Here is a 17,287-nt window from a genome sequence, read left to right on the forward strand (position 1 = left end):
ATCGGAGAATAATTCCGACATGTATTGGATTTCCTTGCCCTGACTAACGCCCTGGTTTTATTTCCTTCCTGTACGCGAATATGCTTTTCCTAGGATCGTTTTTAAAAACCTGCTCTTACGTACTGTTTAATAAGATAGAAAAATACACCGAATAGATTTTACACGCAGACACCGTTACTTTTAATGCTACGTTACTTATCGTAAAGTATTACATTTTTCCTTTAAATATTTAAAAAAATGTAAGGCGGTATAATCTAGGTGTAGTACTAACAGCCAAATGGGATTAGGGTTAACGGTAATTAGCGTGGAGAGGTTAAGGTTAGAGATCATGCAAAATCTTTAGAGATTTTTTTTTACAAACTACTTGATTACAGGATTTTGTTATAAAGTTCGAGACAGATTCGATGCTCATTAAGACTAAATTATCCTCTGTAGTACGTTTACCCTCCACCACCATACCATACCAAAATGATCCAAACTTATTTGATCTCTCATTTTTATCCTATTTCATTTTTTTTCTGTAAAAGGATTTGTTTTTCTTAATATCATAAACCTCACGTCTTTAGTTTACAAAACCAAAAGCTAATAATAAATAAAAAATACGTATTTTTTTACTTTTTTTGTTCCACGTTCCAGCGGGGTTGTACAACGCAATAGCGCATACAATTTGCTTAACCAAACTTTTTCGAAAAAAAAATACTATCGAAAAGGAAAAATTTAGGAAATCTAATAAAACCACTCAAAGGGGAAGGATGCAATCACGCACTACCACTGGCCTAAACGATTTACTCCATTGAAGTCTAATTGGTTATAATGTTGTTTTTGGTCCATAATATTTTCGGGTGCATTTACCCTTTACATTAAAGTCAGACCAGTATATTTATGTTTTTATGATTTAACATAAATGATGACAGTGTAACATTTGTCAAAGATCTTTGCGATGTCCTGGAGCATCACCTATCTCATAGATAGATTAATACTGTATTTCAGCAATGGCTATTGTAGGAGGGAGCCAAATGTCAAAATAAAGATATAGACATCAATAAAGATATCTTCCAACTTAAATTGACATGACACGATTTACAAAAATAATTAATAATAATAGCATGTAAGACTAATCAAAATACATCAACAAATACATGGCGCTTACTTAAAATCAATAATTACATGACGCAACAATATAACATCATTCATTGACAATAAAATCTCTCAATTTACGTGCTTCATAAACAAAATTGAACACGTCAATTGCCTGGTTTTTGCTTCAAATTTTTGCAAGAACTCAAGGTTGTCTAAATTGTTACTATTTACACATGAATCTATGTACTTCTTTAAATAAAAGGATCTTTGAGGTTGGTAAATTGGCCAATTAAAAAATATATGTTCCAAGTTCTCCTCTTCAAACAATTTACACAAAGAGCACATTGATTGTGTGTCAATTAGATATTTGAGCCCATTTACAAAAAAATTAATTTCTTTACCACTAGACAGCCTTAGTTGTATAAGTAATCTTTGCTTATTTATTAGCAAATTTAGTTGTAAATAATTTTCACATTTATACAAGGAGCTGATTTTTCTATAAAAAGGGTTTAATTTTGAGTTTAGCACCTCTTTCCAATGTTTATGAGTCTATGAGTCTATATGTCTATTGAGTAGAGATTATTTTTACACTTCGACAAAATACTTTCTTTTTCGCGTTTTGGGTTGCAAAGGCACATCTTGTTACAAGCTACACCAATAAATAATTTTTGTAATTGATAGAACCCCTATAATTTACTTTTAAATCACATGCTCAAGAATTGGCCTTACGGAAGACATCATGAAAAGATCTTCTCAGAAGCGAACCATTTTCCGTGTTCAATACGTTTAAAATTCTTTTTAGCAACTGCACGGTAATCATCACCTATCTGTTTTTACTTTAGTGGCGTGGTCCTGCAATGGTGGAGGAAAAAAAGAGAAGGTCTCTATCCATAAAAAACTGCGTACTTCCTGTAACAACACGGAAAATACAGTGTTTTTACGAAAATAACTGCATTATTTGCGGAACAAAGAAATATTTGTTTGTTGGTTAATTTAACTTTAAGCCAAATGAAATTGTAAACCTCCAAATAGAAAATATTTGTCACTGTTAACAAGAAGATTCTTATAAAGGTGAATAATTTGGAAAACTGAAAAAAAGAAAAAAAAGTGGGTCGAGCATTATATTTCCATTATGCTCCAGACCCCACCCCAATCTTCGCCTTGCATAACACAGAGCCATATAGTCCATTAAGGCAAAGGGGCATTGTGAGCTTAGTAAGGCCGCATCCGAACCGTGACAGCGGAAGTCGGGTGTCACGGTCCGCGGTGCCCAACCCGTGCATCCTCAATCAGAGATACTCATCTTGTCCCGCTCCGCTAACCCTATCCAGGTTTACACATGCCAATTAATACCCTTGTCGGTACCGCCCACGTTTTTTATATAAATTATTTTATGAACGTGGCAATGGTACACAAGTAACATATTAATGAAGAAAGTAGGATGCTTTATGATTTATTGATATGGCGTGGTTAAACTCTTTGTAGTCATTAAGTAAATTGATTAGGGTTGGATTTGGTTCTGGATTGACAATTTTTTCCCCCCAATAGTCAATACAAGATAATGAAGTATTGCGTTTTGTGTCGGTACTATTTTACCGTTTTTAATTATTGTTCTGTCTTTGATTTTCTTGTTTGTAAAGTTAATTTGTGTAGGTTTATACTCCATTTATTTTAATTTTCCATTCTTTTGTCCATCTGTCAATTCGGTTGTTCATATTTTACAGTTTTCTTGTCGACGCTTGGAAATTATTTTCCTCTCTTAGAGCACTGTTATCCGTGAATGTTGCTATGTACATGTTGTGCTTTCTGTTGATAGGGTGGCTGGTATTAAGCAGATACAATATTGGTCCTAGGACGCTTCCCTGGGGAACACCAGCCTTTATTTCTATAAGTTCGTAGTATTCTTCTTTTTGCTTTACTCGGAAATAATCTCTCTGAGAGGAGGAGACAAGTTGTAGTAGTGGGAGGATTTTTTTAAAGTTTATGTATTTTATAGCTTTCATGGCAAACTGTAGCAAAGCTTTAAGAAACGTCCAGAAACACGGCGAAAATGTCACGTTTCTCTTCTTAATTGGTAAATAAGAAGGGAATTAAATTTTTATTTTTCATTCAATATCTTAAAAGTTGTCATATGTGTAGGGCTTTTCTTTTCTTTCTGGTACGCTTATCCGCGCTGTTTTGGTGTGCCATTAATATATTGTACTTTATTGTCGGTATTGTGTTGCTTTTATGCTAGATAAGTGATATTAATTTTAAACAGTTTGCATAGAAATATAATATATTTTTTAATATAAATATTTCGTATTTTCCCCCTGGATAATTTGTAAGGTCTGTTAGGCTGATTTTTACCACTACGAATAGATAAAATGAAATAAATACATTTTTTTTAAACATACCCTAAAACATAAATGGGAAAAAATAATATCTAATAAATAAACAAACTATGGTTTGTAAGGAATTTCTGACTGCCAGGTTTGACTCGTTTTTATATACTTAATTAATTTATTGTTATTAAAGGTGTAAATATTCTTATTTTTTATTAAAAAAACCAAACCGATCTAAACTCAAAACATATAGTTTGCAGTAATATTCACAAATCGTGAGATGCGGTTTGGTGTGNGAAGACAAACTCTTTGAGTGAGTAGAAATACTTTGATTGAATATATAAAAAAATATATTTTGCATTGTATAAATTCACCTTTTTCTACATCCTACGTGTATTTGTTAAATGTAAACAATGTTTGTAAATCCCAGGCCCTGAAGATGATCTCAATAAAGATTGAAACGTTGGCACGATAAAGAAAATCTTTTTCTGAGACCTACATCACACCAGACCGCATCTCACGATTTCTGAATAATTATCGATTAACGGTCACTAATCACCACACATAGTTTCCAGTGTTCTAAAGCGAAAAAACTGCTCTATTTCAGACTGTTGCACAAAGAACATTTTTTCCCATCATCATCACTATCTGGAAAATAATTTTAACAACTGGCCCCGAGCTTTGAATGTAGTATGCGCTAAACGCGTATTTTATTCTCAAAGTACGATAAAACTTCACAAACACGGCTTCATATCGAAGACGAGGAAAAAAAGATTTTATCCAACAAATCGTTTTTAATAAGTTCACACAGTCTGCAAACTAAATTCTCATGGTACGTTTTTCAAACTCCTATCTTTTGCACACATTTCCTGCTAACTTTTTACCCTTATTGATTTTCTTAATGCATTTGAATGCGCAAATTTTTCTTAGATATGGTTGGAATTGGTTGAGAGCTTTATCTGTATACAGTTATGAAGTAATTTTAAAGTGTTTAGGTTCGATGGTTTCTACCTGTGTCAAAGTTCTAAATACAGTTTGTAGTGTTTGCGTAAAAAGTACCGTTATGTTAAGGGTTAATCTTTGATGTTTGACTTTCATTTATTTTCTTAATAATTGAATTTGTCTTCGGCCTTTGTCCGACAAACTGCCCTATCAAGTCGTACGACTGGCAATCGTATCAATTTTTCCACGTCCATTGGCAGGAACCGAGGCAGGATTGAATAGCTCTCGCCGGGGAACCTTGACAAATGGATTGGTCGGTCCAAAGGGGGATGTTGAAGGTAGGTGTCATCCGCTTCGGACAATGGATGAGAACACAGCAAATTCCGAACGGTTCTTTCGTTCAAATAAAACGAAAGGAAAAATGTGGAAGCCGAACAAGGAAAGAAACCAAAAACGACCACGTTTGTAAATCAAAGATATTTTTTAATACATACCAGTGATTTTCGTATACTATAGTACGAATATACTACTGCATCATACACTAGATGATGCTTAGAGGTAGCATTTTTTAAGCTTCCCACATTCAACTTCCATTATCCACAAATTATTGCTAATACTTTTTTTACTGTTTCTTCTTAATGTTCTCTATATCAAAACATTTCCACAAGTCATCTTATAAAATAGATCGTGAAACTCCGTTATTCTTTCAACGTCATCACATTTCATTAGACGTGTTGTCATGAAACTAATTTTTCTCGGAACAATTTATTAATTAAGGGACCATTTAAAATTTTTCCTCCCTAACCTTCTAATTTCATAATTTTCCGACAATCTTGGCGGAAATGGGTGGCGGGCGTCCCCTCCGAGACAATTTGCTACAAACTTTATTGTGTCATTTTATAAATGGGTCGTCACGCCCTTTAAGGGGGATTCGATAGAACACGAGAAGAAATTAAATTTTAATACCAGCTATCTTCCGCCTCAAGTCTAACGCAATAACACAAAATTTAACAATTAGGACTCAAATTTGTTTATAAGAAACAACAATTTTGAAGAAATATTGTACAACTTAAAAACAAAATAAATTTGCAAACTAAATAATCATAAATGTTCTTCATTTTTCACCGTGCGTCGTCTATTAACGGTTCTTTTTTCTTTTTTCTTTAAAAATGTTTTATGTACGTGAGCCGTTTGTGTTTTGTAACCATAAGAGTCATCGTGTTGACTGTGACTGTGAATTTCTGCAGTTTCAAGTGTATGTTCATTTTTCAATTTTTTACATGTACATTTTATTTGTACAGTTTTTAAGTTGTCCTTATCGTTTAGGGTTCGTTTGCGAGGCAAAATGCTTAGTTTGATTTTCCATCCTTGTCCTCAATCATCTTATTTTGTATTTGCTTGTTTCGATATATACTTTGTTGCCTAATGAGTTAGTGTAATCGATATTTTTTTCCAGAGGTTTCCAGTTTATGTTGTCATCTATAGTGCATTTTTATACATAATTTATGACACAAATAGTTAGCTTGAAATTATCTCTCGTTTATTTAAATCGTTTTTGTTCAGCGTCTATATTCGTTCTTTTCTGTTTTTAATTTTGCCCACGTTGTGGCGTGCTGTGAAATCCGTTTCGTAAACTTCAATAGTAGATACACATCTGGAGTATGTTTTTTTTTGTAAGTGTTAATGGTAGGAAAAAATGGTAAACAAACCAGTGAGAAATGACCGACGATAGGCAGACTGAAATAATAATTGCAAACATTATAAACATTTAGTTGGGGTATTCACGAACTTGATAGTTACTCCTGTTAACTCGGTTAGGTCTTGTCAGATAGAGAAAAATGACGTAGACTTATAAGAATCGGCTACTTAACATTGCTCGATCTAACAGGCCAGGACCAATGTTAGCTGTTAGGTCGAAAATGTAGTCACTTTGCTATCCGTTAGGGCGTAGGTAACCAACATGGCAGCCATGAATTTAACAGCTGTTTTTTTGTTTACACGTGTTTTTATTCTTAAGTACGCATTAATTAAATCAGACCAATACATTTTTTTGTTAATTTCTGACCTATCCTTACATTCTCATTCATAATAAATACCCCCTATCCTATAAACTTGCTGGCTGTTAGAATTGAGGATGGATACAAGTCTGTCCTTATACTCTCATTCATAATAGGTACATCCCATATCCTATAAAGTTGTAGGCTGTTAGGCGTTAGGATACAAGTTAGATACCAGAAGAAGAAAACCAAAATACTTTCGAGTGCATAGATAGCGTTTTGAATGAAAGAGTTGATTAATTTTCCTGTTTTATTAATTTCTGGCATCTTACAAGTTAACACAAAAGAAATTAAAACTAAACAACAAGCCCTCAAGGACTGTTATAGCTTTATTTTTGGTTCTACCAATCGCCACGCGCAGTATGCAGAAAAATTAACGTTTAACATGCTAATAAAAGAAGGGGCATTCACGATCTTACTGGATATTTCTCTAGTCGAGTTAACAAGTATTAACATCTTACAAACATCGTGAATACCCCAGTATTGTCATTTCATAGCAATTCGATCTGCTTATCCATGCTGGTTTAGACTATCAGATCCATTTCTACGTCTCACAATCTTCAGTGGTCTATCTAGAAGCTTCTCCATATATAATATATTTTTCTATTTTGTAAGCTTTAATACTGGGCAAAGATCACAATAAAAACCAGTACAAAATGCCAGACCGTAAATAGATTAAAATGAGAATTAGCAACACACATAAACATATAATTTGGTACTATTCCATCAATTTGCTCCGCCTATGCATGCTGTTTCGGTCTGTCTGGTTTATTTCTGTTTCTCCTAATCTTCAGTAGAAGAACCATAAGTATTGCCTTGTCTTTGATTTTCCTATTTGGCTAGCTTTAATGTAGGGCAAAAATTACGTACAATACCAGGTTGAAATGACTGGGTGTTAAACGAGCAAAAAGACTACCTCATGATTTTCTTACATTAACTAATAACGTTCTTTCAATAGATGCAAAAGAAAGGAATGGATAATCGTCGAGGGGGTGATTGTGTGTAGATAATGAACTGAACATGACTAGTTGCCGAACCTGAAAGAACAAAATATCAACGATAGGCAAACATGATCGGAAACGACCGAACGATAAATTTTGTTGCTAATTAAATTAGGAAGGTACATTCATTAAAGAACAAGCAATTTTTTTTCATTGAATGGTTCGAGATGACTGAAAGGGGACATTACGTCGAAAACCTTTGAAATATCATGAAGTCGAAAGGGGTCCGCGAAAGCATGGTGAGCGGAAGAAATGTCAGATCAATCAGAAAACCCAATCCGACTAAGTTTCTGTTTGCCTTTGCAATTGTATTGAGAGACGGTGGTGAGGGGATGGTATTGGTCGATGGTCATCAAATCAAGACTTATCTCTCCACCCTCCCGTTCATATGGGTTCCTGATTTTGCGATCCTGCCTTTTTTCCCCGATTTCTGGCTAATCTCAAGTGTAATTATAGAAGTTGGTGTTTAAAGGGAATGCGAAAAGACGCTTTGACCAAAAGAAATGAATTAATTATTTCTTTATCGAGACGGTCGAAGAAAAGCTATTACTCCTTCGCCTTCGAAGAGTGGTCGGGGTGTAATGTTTCCCCCAAAGGAAATTGTTCCTAATTCCCTCTATATATCGTTTTTCTCGTTGAAATATCATTAGTCCCGCCGTCGTAAAAGATCCTTTGAAGGATTAATTTCTCTAATTTCCCGGCTAATTAATTTACGCTCTGTTCTAACGTAATTGATCGGCTCGGCTCGGCCCTCGTGTGGCTCGCTGGGGCGCGTGTGTGTGACATTTAGGGGTGCGTGCTGTTGGGGGCGGCGGTTGCCAGGGCGACTCTCCTAAGGGCAAACAAGGAAGGGAGGCGGAGGAAACACCTGCCTTTATTATATTGACACTGCTGGGAGACCTGTCGATTTTTGCCTCTCAGACCAAACATGTGTGTTGTCCCTGTAGGAGCTTTTCATCTTTAATTAGCTTAACCCATAAACTGACAAATCCTTTTTATAATATTTACTTACTAGTGGAAGTACTCAGTAGTGGTGCATGTCATTATTTTTACATACCAAATTAATTACTTATTAAAAAAAAAATTTGACCACTCATTTTGGTCCACTGGGCAACAGAAAACTAGTATATTTGACTAAATATTCACATGTATACAGATTGCAACCTGCAGCCTTATAACCTTCTACGACCGTAAAAATGTAATCATTTTGTCTTGTTTTGCCTGTTACTGCGTTTGCGGAGAAAAATTGATTATAAAAACCCGCTGTCACTTTTGACTCAATGACGGTAATGATTTTAAATTATGTGAACAATTTAAGACTACTTTGAATGTGAATCAACATTTTGACAGATAACAAAGTTTAAATAACTTATAAGTACATAGTTATAAATTATGTCAAATAATTAAGGTTTTTAGTTGAGATAAAAAGTTAATGTCACGAGCGGGATTCGAACCCACGACCTTCTGTTAGATACGCCGCTGCTCTACCNTGAATAAATAGTATAAATAAATAGAATAAATAATTAATTAGATAATAAATAAATATATTCACAAATAAATAGGTGATTGCATACATATGCACATGAACACACGTGTATCCATACACTAAGAATAAAGAAAGAAAAAATTAAATAGGTAAGTAAACGTAATGTGTGGGCATGTGTATGTTCGAATGTACATGTATCTATACTTCAAGAATAAATAAATAAGTGTAACACGTGTATATACAAATTATTTAGGGCAAGATTGTCTTCAATCATTTGTGCTTCCAAGGAATCAGGGTGTCGTAATCGATCTGCAGAGGACGTTCTTATTTGGAGGCGAGTTTACAGTGAAGATTTATGGTTGTGCTTTAACCGCGTCGTAAATCCAAGGTATGTCAGCTTCATTGTGGAGGTGATCTAACCTGGCCCGTCTGCGAGATGATGTGACTAGTCTTAAGAATTTGTTCTGCATCCTTTTTATTTTTAGCAGATTCATTTTGCATATAAGACTCCATACAGTAAAGCGTAGGCTTGTAGCAGCCTGGGCTTGTAAATAAGTCGCTTGTCGTGCATTGACAACCCTGGTTCTTTAGCCAATAGTGTGGATAGAATTCTGATGGCTAATTTGGCTTTTGCGCTCCTATTCTTTATATGAGGGCGAAAGTGTAGTCTTCTCTCCAGAATTAAACCTAGGTAGGTTACCTTTTCTGACCATGGGATGAGAGTTCCATTAATGTTGAGTGTTGCATTTATTGTGGGGCATCTCATTGTGAATAGGATCGCTTCACATTTATGAACGTTAATCAATAGTTTCTACCTTAGAAAGAAGCGGCTTATTATTTTTATTACGCTGTTCAGCCTATTTGTAATGGCGCTTATTCTCCAGGAGGATGATAGAAGCGCTATACCATCTGCGTAAAGTGCTGCTTGACAGGATTTAATTGAGGGCATAGCATTTAGGAAGATGGTAATAAGAATGATCCCAAGATTGATCTCTGTGGCACGCCTCCTGCTATCCTAAAAGGGGGAGAAATCGCTTCGTTGAGGATGACTCCGAATGACCGATTGCTAAGGTATGAGTGCACTAGCTTATGCACGATGTTTGTTGGAAATTGGTACCTTATCAGCCAGTATACTATGCCGTCTTGCGAGACGGTGTCGATAGCCTTTTACTGGGCAACAATACGACGTTAGATCAGACAGTATTATTTATAGTATGATGGAATATAATTACCCTAAATATATAATAAAAATAGAGCACTCCAACCTCAACATTTTTTGCGTCATAGCGTCTAAACATTTTTTCTGACCCATCAACATGATTTCATTCAAAGCGTCAAACTTTTAATTGTATATCTTCAACACTGCATGGCAGGTTGGTATTATTTCTAGATTGATTGAATATAATATCAATAAATATGCCATAAATGTCTAATATAATATCAATAAATATACCTGGCCACAAAGTAAAATACTTTCGTTGGATTCCAACCTTTTCTCTACTACGACATGTACTTGTCTATTGTGGAATACCTATGATTATACTATAACTTGGAAAGAGCTGTACCTGAGAACTAATCCTTTCCTTGGAGCCTCTGCGCGCATCTCTCTTGGTATGAGAATTCGGCCTGACCCTGTTTCTTCTTTGTCCATCTTTATGTTGGTTATGGATGGTTAAGGAAAAAAAGGTGAACCTCGTGCCCTCGTTTACTTCCCTTTCTCAATTCGGGTTACTTCTCTCTTCCTTGCGAACTCTCGCAACCCTTGGTTACAAGGGGGGTTTCAGGGCGCAAAATAATGGTGCAGCCTTGAGGACGTGGCAACCTCTCTAAAGCACAAGCTGTATTCGTGTCGGCCTCCGGGTCGGCAAGGGACGGCGGGTGCTTTATCAGAGACACACGAGGGTTAGGGTACCAGCTCCTGTCTGCATTGATGGGGGAGGGTGCATAACCATATGTACTACGGGGTAGCAGAAATGTTCCAAACTTCAGCCCCTGCTACATTATGAATGGATCCTAGTGGTTTAGTGTCGAAGCTCCTAGCGAGAACTTAGAGAAGAGGCTGTTCTTATATCTGTGATCTTCGCCCAAACATTTGCGTATGGCAGTCGTTAAAAACCCGGCCTCACGGGAAACGAAGGATCGGACCATGGAAGCGTATAGCGTTGAGGACGCTCAGACTACGCTGACGGTCCCTGCAATACGCGAGATGTGGCGGATGGGAATGGATAGTGGTCGGTGGTGTCTACACGAATAGCGACCTTTTACCTCAGGCAGTCTTCTCTAGGGGGTGGTTAACAATTCCACTTTAAACAAGCCCCAATACTCTGGGAGATAGAGTGGCCTTCTCTATCTAGGGAGGGCGTGGGAGATCAGGCTGATGTATTTCGGCCTTGGTAGCCCTTTATGCACTGCTTACGGTCTGAAGCTTAATGCAGTCCTAACCACTCGGAAAGGTCAACGGGGAGTGAGGTTCATCTTGGCCCCTCGGGGCTCGGACAGCTTCTACACCAACGCTGCTGCTGTAACACACATCAGTTGTATGCGGAGGTGCGTCATATCCCATCTTGAGAATCAAAACGTCCGGTATGGCCATGAGACAGGTACGGACGTTAAAGATCCTCATTGTCTTTTCAGGACGACCGAGTACTTGGGACAGCAATGTCCATCTTTAGATGGTTGTTAAAAGGGCAGTTTTTTGGGTAATTTCATTTTCTTCCATACCTTTATGTCTGAAGGTAATTTGATAAAAGTAAATAAGCCAACAAAAGAAATGTTGTTTAATGCGTTTTTTAAAATATAGGCCCAAAAAAGTAGATTTCGAACGTAGTCATTTCTTAACTTACGGTTTGTAGGTAGAACATCCAATATCGAACTTTTAAGTCAAATGTGCTTTATTTGTTCATGCAAAATGTTTCAATTTCCATAGTGTCGTATATTATGTAACATACGTGGCACTCTCGCGCTCTTGATTACTGATTCTCTTCCTACGTAAATATTCTTCTCATTTTTCTTCTCTTCTTATCGTCATAGCTGTCAGTGGAATATTAGTGAATGTAAAGAAGTGATATCGTTAATGAGGCATTTCGGAGACCAGTACACGGCCTAATGGTAAAATAGAAAGTCCTTTAAAAACTGCCTGTAAGAATGAAACTGTATAAGGCAATATAAAAATAAATCTCTTGAATAATTTTGAAGAGGCATCTCTATGAAAAATACTATAGTTAAGATATGTAGGTCGGACGCCGCAACGATTAATCAGTTAACAAGGTGACACATTACTCTAAGAGCATTGGACCTTCCTCGACGTCGAACTGGCTTTCAATTGTGTCTTGGGGTTACGTACACACCTAAATTCTTTTGAACAATAGTTCAAAAAATGGCGAATCAAATTGAACACTCAGAAAATACTAAAACCTTTAACCTTTCTTCTGTTACAACCTCACAATCCCCCTTCCTACCAATAACGTAACCCGATAATGGGCTGTACAATTGCAGCAAAACAAGGCTGAAACCTATGGTATTTCACCAAACCGCAGAATCTAGAACGTACAATTACGAATCCTTAGATGTCCTCGCCCCGTTGTATAGTTCGAACAGCACAGTCCATTACGACCTACATTTTCCTATAAATAAAAAAAGTTACATGACTCTGCTACAAACAATTCCACACTAACCTGTAATCCCGTTTTACTCCTCACGTACAAAAACTTTACTCTATAACTTTATCTCTTCCCAATAATCCTCCTGGACGTCTAGAAAGAAAATGGTCCCGTGACCTGCTCCCAGAGAGAGAGAGATATATAGATAGATAGATAGATAGATAGATAGATAGAGAGAGGGAGAGAGAGAGAGAGAGAGAGAGTGAGAGAGAGAGAGAGAGAGAGAGAGAGAATGAGAGGGAGAGTAAGTGAATAATTAAAATGAATAAATGAAGGTGTGATATCAGCAATATCTTCCATATTCGACTTTTTTTTGTGTAAATCTTTAGCTTGTCTAGATGATGTACTGACACTAATCCTCGTCATGATATTGAGAAAATAACCAGTCAGATAGTAAGAAAGATTATTGGAAATTATTTGTTAGAAAAACAGGACTAATTTGTTATTATTGTAAATTGTAAAGAAAAGTAAATTTTTAAACCTTATTTAAAAACGTAAGTTCTTGGATCCTTGGATCTTCCTCCTATTAGTTAGACTTTCAAGAATTCCCAGATTTGCTCTAATAGTCTTCCATGTAAGCTGACAGAGAATCAAAACCATTAGATCGATCATTAGATTTTCACCTAAAAATAGATAGTTTCATTGTTGCAGTTCAGTCGGCATTTTAATTAGTAGATAAGAAAGAAGGCAGTTTCAGCACCGTCCGGGAATTTGTAGCCATACCCGAAAAGTGTACTTTGTAATGCCTTTCGTGTATCGTGCCTAGGCGTAAGACAAAATGGAAACCACATTCTCGGAAATATAGCAGTTGACGTGAAAGGTTGCCGATAAAAATCAAATTTACCGCCTGGCGGAATGAAACAATCGATAAGCCCTGTTGCCGTTTGTGGGATTGGGGTAAAATTTAGTGTTACCCCGACCGGAGGAAGTCCGCCGTGGGAAAGTCGCTAAGTTGACATGATGGGATAGATAGTGTCGGCTGACATTACCTCTCGGCCTCTTTCGCTTTTACGTGTCCGCGTTCTAACAAAGATATCTGGGAAAAATTTCCATATTGAGCACTCAATTTATATTTAAGGAACGATAAGAAAATAGGGGAAACACGATCCGACAGGTAAAACACAATATAAGTATGAAAACTACTGTGTTGAGTTCTATGCCACGCATTGACATTTTTTTACTTTTATACAGGCTTTTTTATGTTCCAAATATAGCGGTTTTATTGACTTTTACACATCACTACAATAAAGTCTAGCCTGTCATAAAAGTCATCGAAAGACCCTACTTAACGTAACTGAAGGTTTTAACATAGGTATTGTCCTCCTGGATATATAAAAGTACGTGGACACTAGCAATAGGAAAAAACGCTATTTTTAAGGACCAGATCAATCGGCATGCTCCGTCAAATAAATCAGTGCTCAACAAATTTATATTACCCATAATTCCATGCATAAACTTTGGCAGGTTTTTGGAATTTCGGTGCGAAACAGCTAATAGTAAAAGTTGACTGTCTGTTTTACAGGGTTGTTACATGAAAGAAATGACGCATTTTTAAACCTTTCTCGTTTTTTAATATTACCAACATTAAATTTCAATTTAAAAAAATGAAGTATTAAATGACGAAGGTTTAATAGTTGGTCGTTTCGTCCACATAACAGTTAACATCCCTGTAATTTTATTATCTTTTCTTTGTGAACGAATGAATAAAACAAAAATCAATAATATAGATATATATAACAACAAATAAAGATTTTAATTAAACATATAAAACGACATTAGCATATTTTTTCATGGTGTCCATCCTGATTTTGTACAACTCCATAGAAAGATGATGGGTAGGATATAAATTGTCTTTACCTACAATCCGAAATAATTCATGATTTATAATGTGATCTTCAAAGTGACTATAGTACTTCCTTTCTGGAGACATAAATGCCAGTCAAACTTAAAACATCGCCACAAAATAGAAAATATTTTACGAACTCTCTTGATCAAGTTATGGTCTTGAAGAAAAAAGCAAATTCAGGGTTACTGCCAAGCTTTCGACCTATTTTAATCTCATATCAGAGCAATTCAATCTTAAATATGTATATGGATTGACATTTTTAAGTTTTTTACAGGCAGTCTCAGATTCCTTTCATATATTTCATTTTTTGGAAAAAAAAAGACCGACTCACATTGCCAAGGACTGTAACAGTATTGATGCTGTTCGTTCAATTTTTTTGCCTAGGTGGAGTAACTTTTGAAAAAACTACTGTGAGTGACAATAATAAGTTGACACACTGTGCTACACGTGATTATTTGGAGATCGTGAGATGCGGTCTGTGGTGACGTAGGTATTAGAAAAATATTTCCTTTATCGTGTCAACGTTTCGATCTTTATTGAGATCTTCTTCAGGGCCTGGGATTCATAAACATTGTTTAAATTTTACAAATACATCTAGGATGTGGAACAAAAATGAATTTATACAATGCCAGAAATTTTAGATTCAATCAAAGTATTTGTACTCACTCAAAGTTGTTTTCCGTGTAGATGTGTCATACTTGCTTGTCGTGTTGAGAGTGCCAGTGAGATATTGATGTTTTATGTTTATATATGTTGGATTTTGAAGAGGAGGGGAAGGATGTCGGGATAGAAATAGATTTTTATGTGAGTAGTATAACTATAAAAGATCTCAAATTTCCTTTACGGCCGATTCAGTCCTAAAATTGCCAAGGACTGTAACCTACAGCAATAATTGAATTAGACGGACGTATTGAAGTATCGCAGATCAATTGAACTTGTGCTTTTCCACACTTAGAACAATAAACAGCCCCAACTTCTAGGAATTTTATTTAACTCTTAATTAAATACTTGATGTCGTTCTGCATATTTTGGCATAACCATTTTGTAATTCATATTAGTAGAAATATTTTTATTTTATTTTTTAATGTGTGGTGATTAGTGACCGCTAATCGATAATTATCAGAAATCGTGAGATGCGATCTGGTATGATGTAGGTTTCAGAAAAACATTTTCTTTACCGTGCCAACGTTTCGATCTTTATTGAGATCATCTTCAGGGCTCAAAGGGTTTGTCTTCTGTGTAAGTGGCCATTCTTGCGTGACGTGTTGATTTATTTTTTAAATTGCATAGTTGTAGACGGTTGATGCTCAGCGCCTAGGTTGTAATAAAATTTTCTCGACTTTCTTACGCCTCTACACAAAGTTTTTTCTTTGCAATTCTTATGAAAAAACAAAATCAACACAGGACAGACAATAAATGTCACTGTCAGAATGCAAAAACAATACAATAATGAGCAACCTTCTGATGTATGATATCACGGCATAAACCGTTCTACATCAATGATAAAATAACCTTTTTTGACACTATGTATCTATCCAGGCATAAATTGTATTTAAATTCCATTCAAACATCAAAAAATTGTGCTTTCCAGAAAGATGTGTTTTTTCAATATTTGGCCTCGTTTTCTATGAAATTGTAATATTTTAGTGAGTTAGTTTTCATTGTAGGTATGTCATACTAGGATAACCGCTCGGAGGTAAAATGGCACGGCTAAGATCAACTTATTGGAGAACTGTGAGGTGTTAGTGACCGTTAGTTAATGATTATTTGGAGATCGTGAGATGCGGTCTGGTGTGACGTAGGCTTTAGAAAAACATTTTCTTTATCGTTCCAACGTTTCGATCTTTATTGAGATCGTCTTCAGGGTCTGAGATTTCTGTCCCAATTTCCTTCCCCACCCCTTCAAAGTTCAACGTAAAACATCAACATTAATCGTATATAAACATAAAACATCAATATGTCACTGGCACTCTCAACTCGTCACCCAATAATGACACGTCTACACAGAAAACTAACACTTTAAATAAGCACAAATACTTTGATTGAGTCTAAAATTTCTAGCATTGTATATCACATCCTACTTGTGTTTGTATAATTTAAACAATGTTTATAAATCCCAGGCCCTGAAGATGATTTCAATAAAGATCGAAACGTTGGCACGATAAAGAAAATGTTTTTCTAAACCTACGTCACAACAGACCGCATCTCACGATCTCCAATAATTATCGGAGAAACGTTTGAGTATTTCAATGAAAAAAAATTGGTCTTTATTGGTAGGTTTTTATAAACAGGCATATTGAGATCGCAACATGTCTGTCTCTAGAAGTAACAAGCCATAATTTTGCAATTTTGACTGCAATAATTGTTTAGTTATTTTTGTTTTTTGTTTTGTTCATGTAAGTTAAAATATAAATGGTAAAATTTTAGTTTGTATATTGAACGAAATGTTAAGTAAATAAAGACTCTTCTAAGGATGTAAAACCATGGCGATGCCCTTAAGCTAGTAGATATGTTATTATTATGGTATAATTAATGAAAATAAAAACTTTTACGTCAAATAAAAATTACCGCTCGGAATGTTTAAAAATAGGTGCCAATAAAAATTCAAAATTTACCAAAAACTTTTTTTTAAGACATAATTTTTTTTTAAATAAAAAATAATTAAATTTCCTTTTGTCTGTTTGTTCTTGTATGGTTAGTAAACAAGCACCCAAAATTTTGTTGGTATCATCTACGGTTTCTGAGAAAATAGGGGAAATATCGACATTTTTGTTTCGCGATTCTTCACAGAAAAAATACTTAAAACGAGGTTTCAACACTACCAATGCGCTGAAAAAATAAAGTTTCTAGAAATTTGAACCATGTGTCCTACATTAATATAATTAAAGAGAT

At 35.5% G+C, this 17,287-nt stretch overlaps 1 protein-coding gene across 8 annotated transcripts in view; it reads left to right on the forward strand.

The window, feature by feature from the left end:
- Positions 1–17,287, forward strand: part of LOC106670422 (protein couch potato) — a 463,537-nt gene that overhangs the window by 246,768 nt on the left and 199,482 nt on the right. The gene's annotated exons all lie outside the window — the stretch shown is intronic.

Source organism: Cimex lectularius, unplaced genomic scaffold (genome assembly GCF_000648675.2).
Source record: "Cimex lectularius strain Harlan isolate CLEC.00 unplaced genomic scaffold, Clec_2.1 scaffold103, whole genome shotgun sequence".
NCBI lineage: Eukaryota > Metazoa > Arthropoda > Insecta > Hemiptera > Cimicidae > Cimex > Cimex lectularius.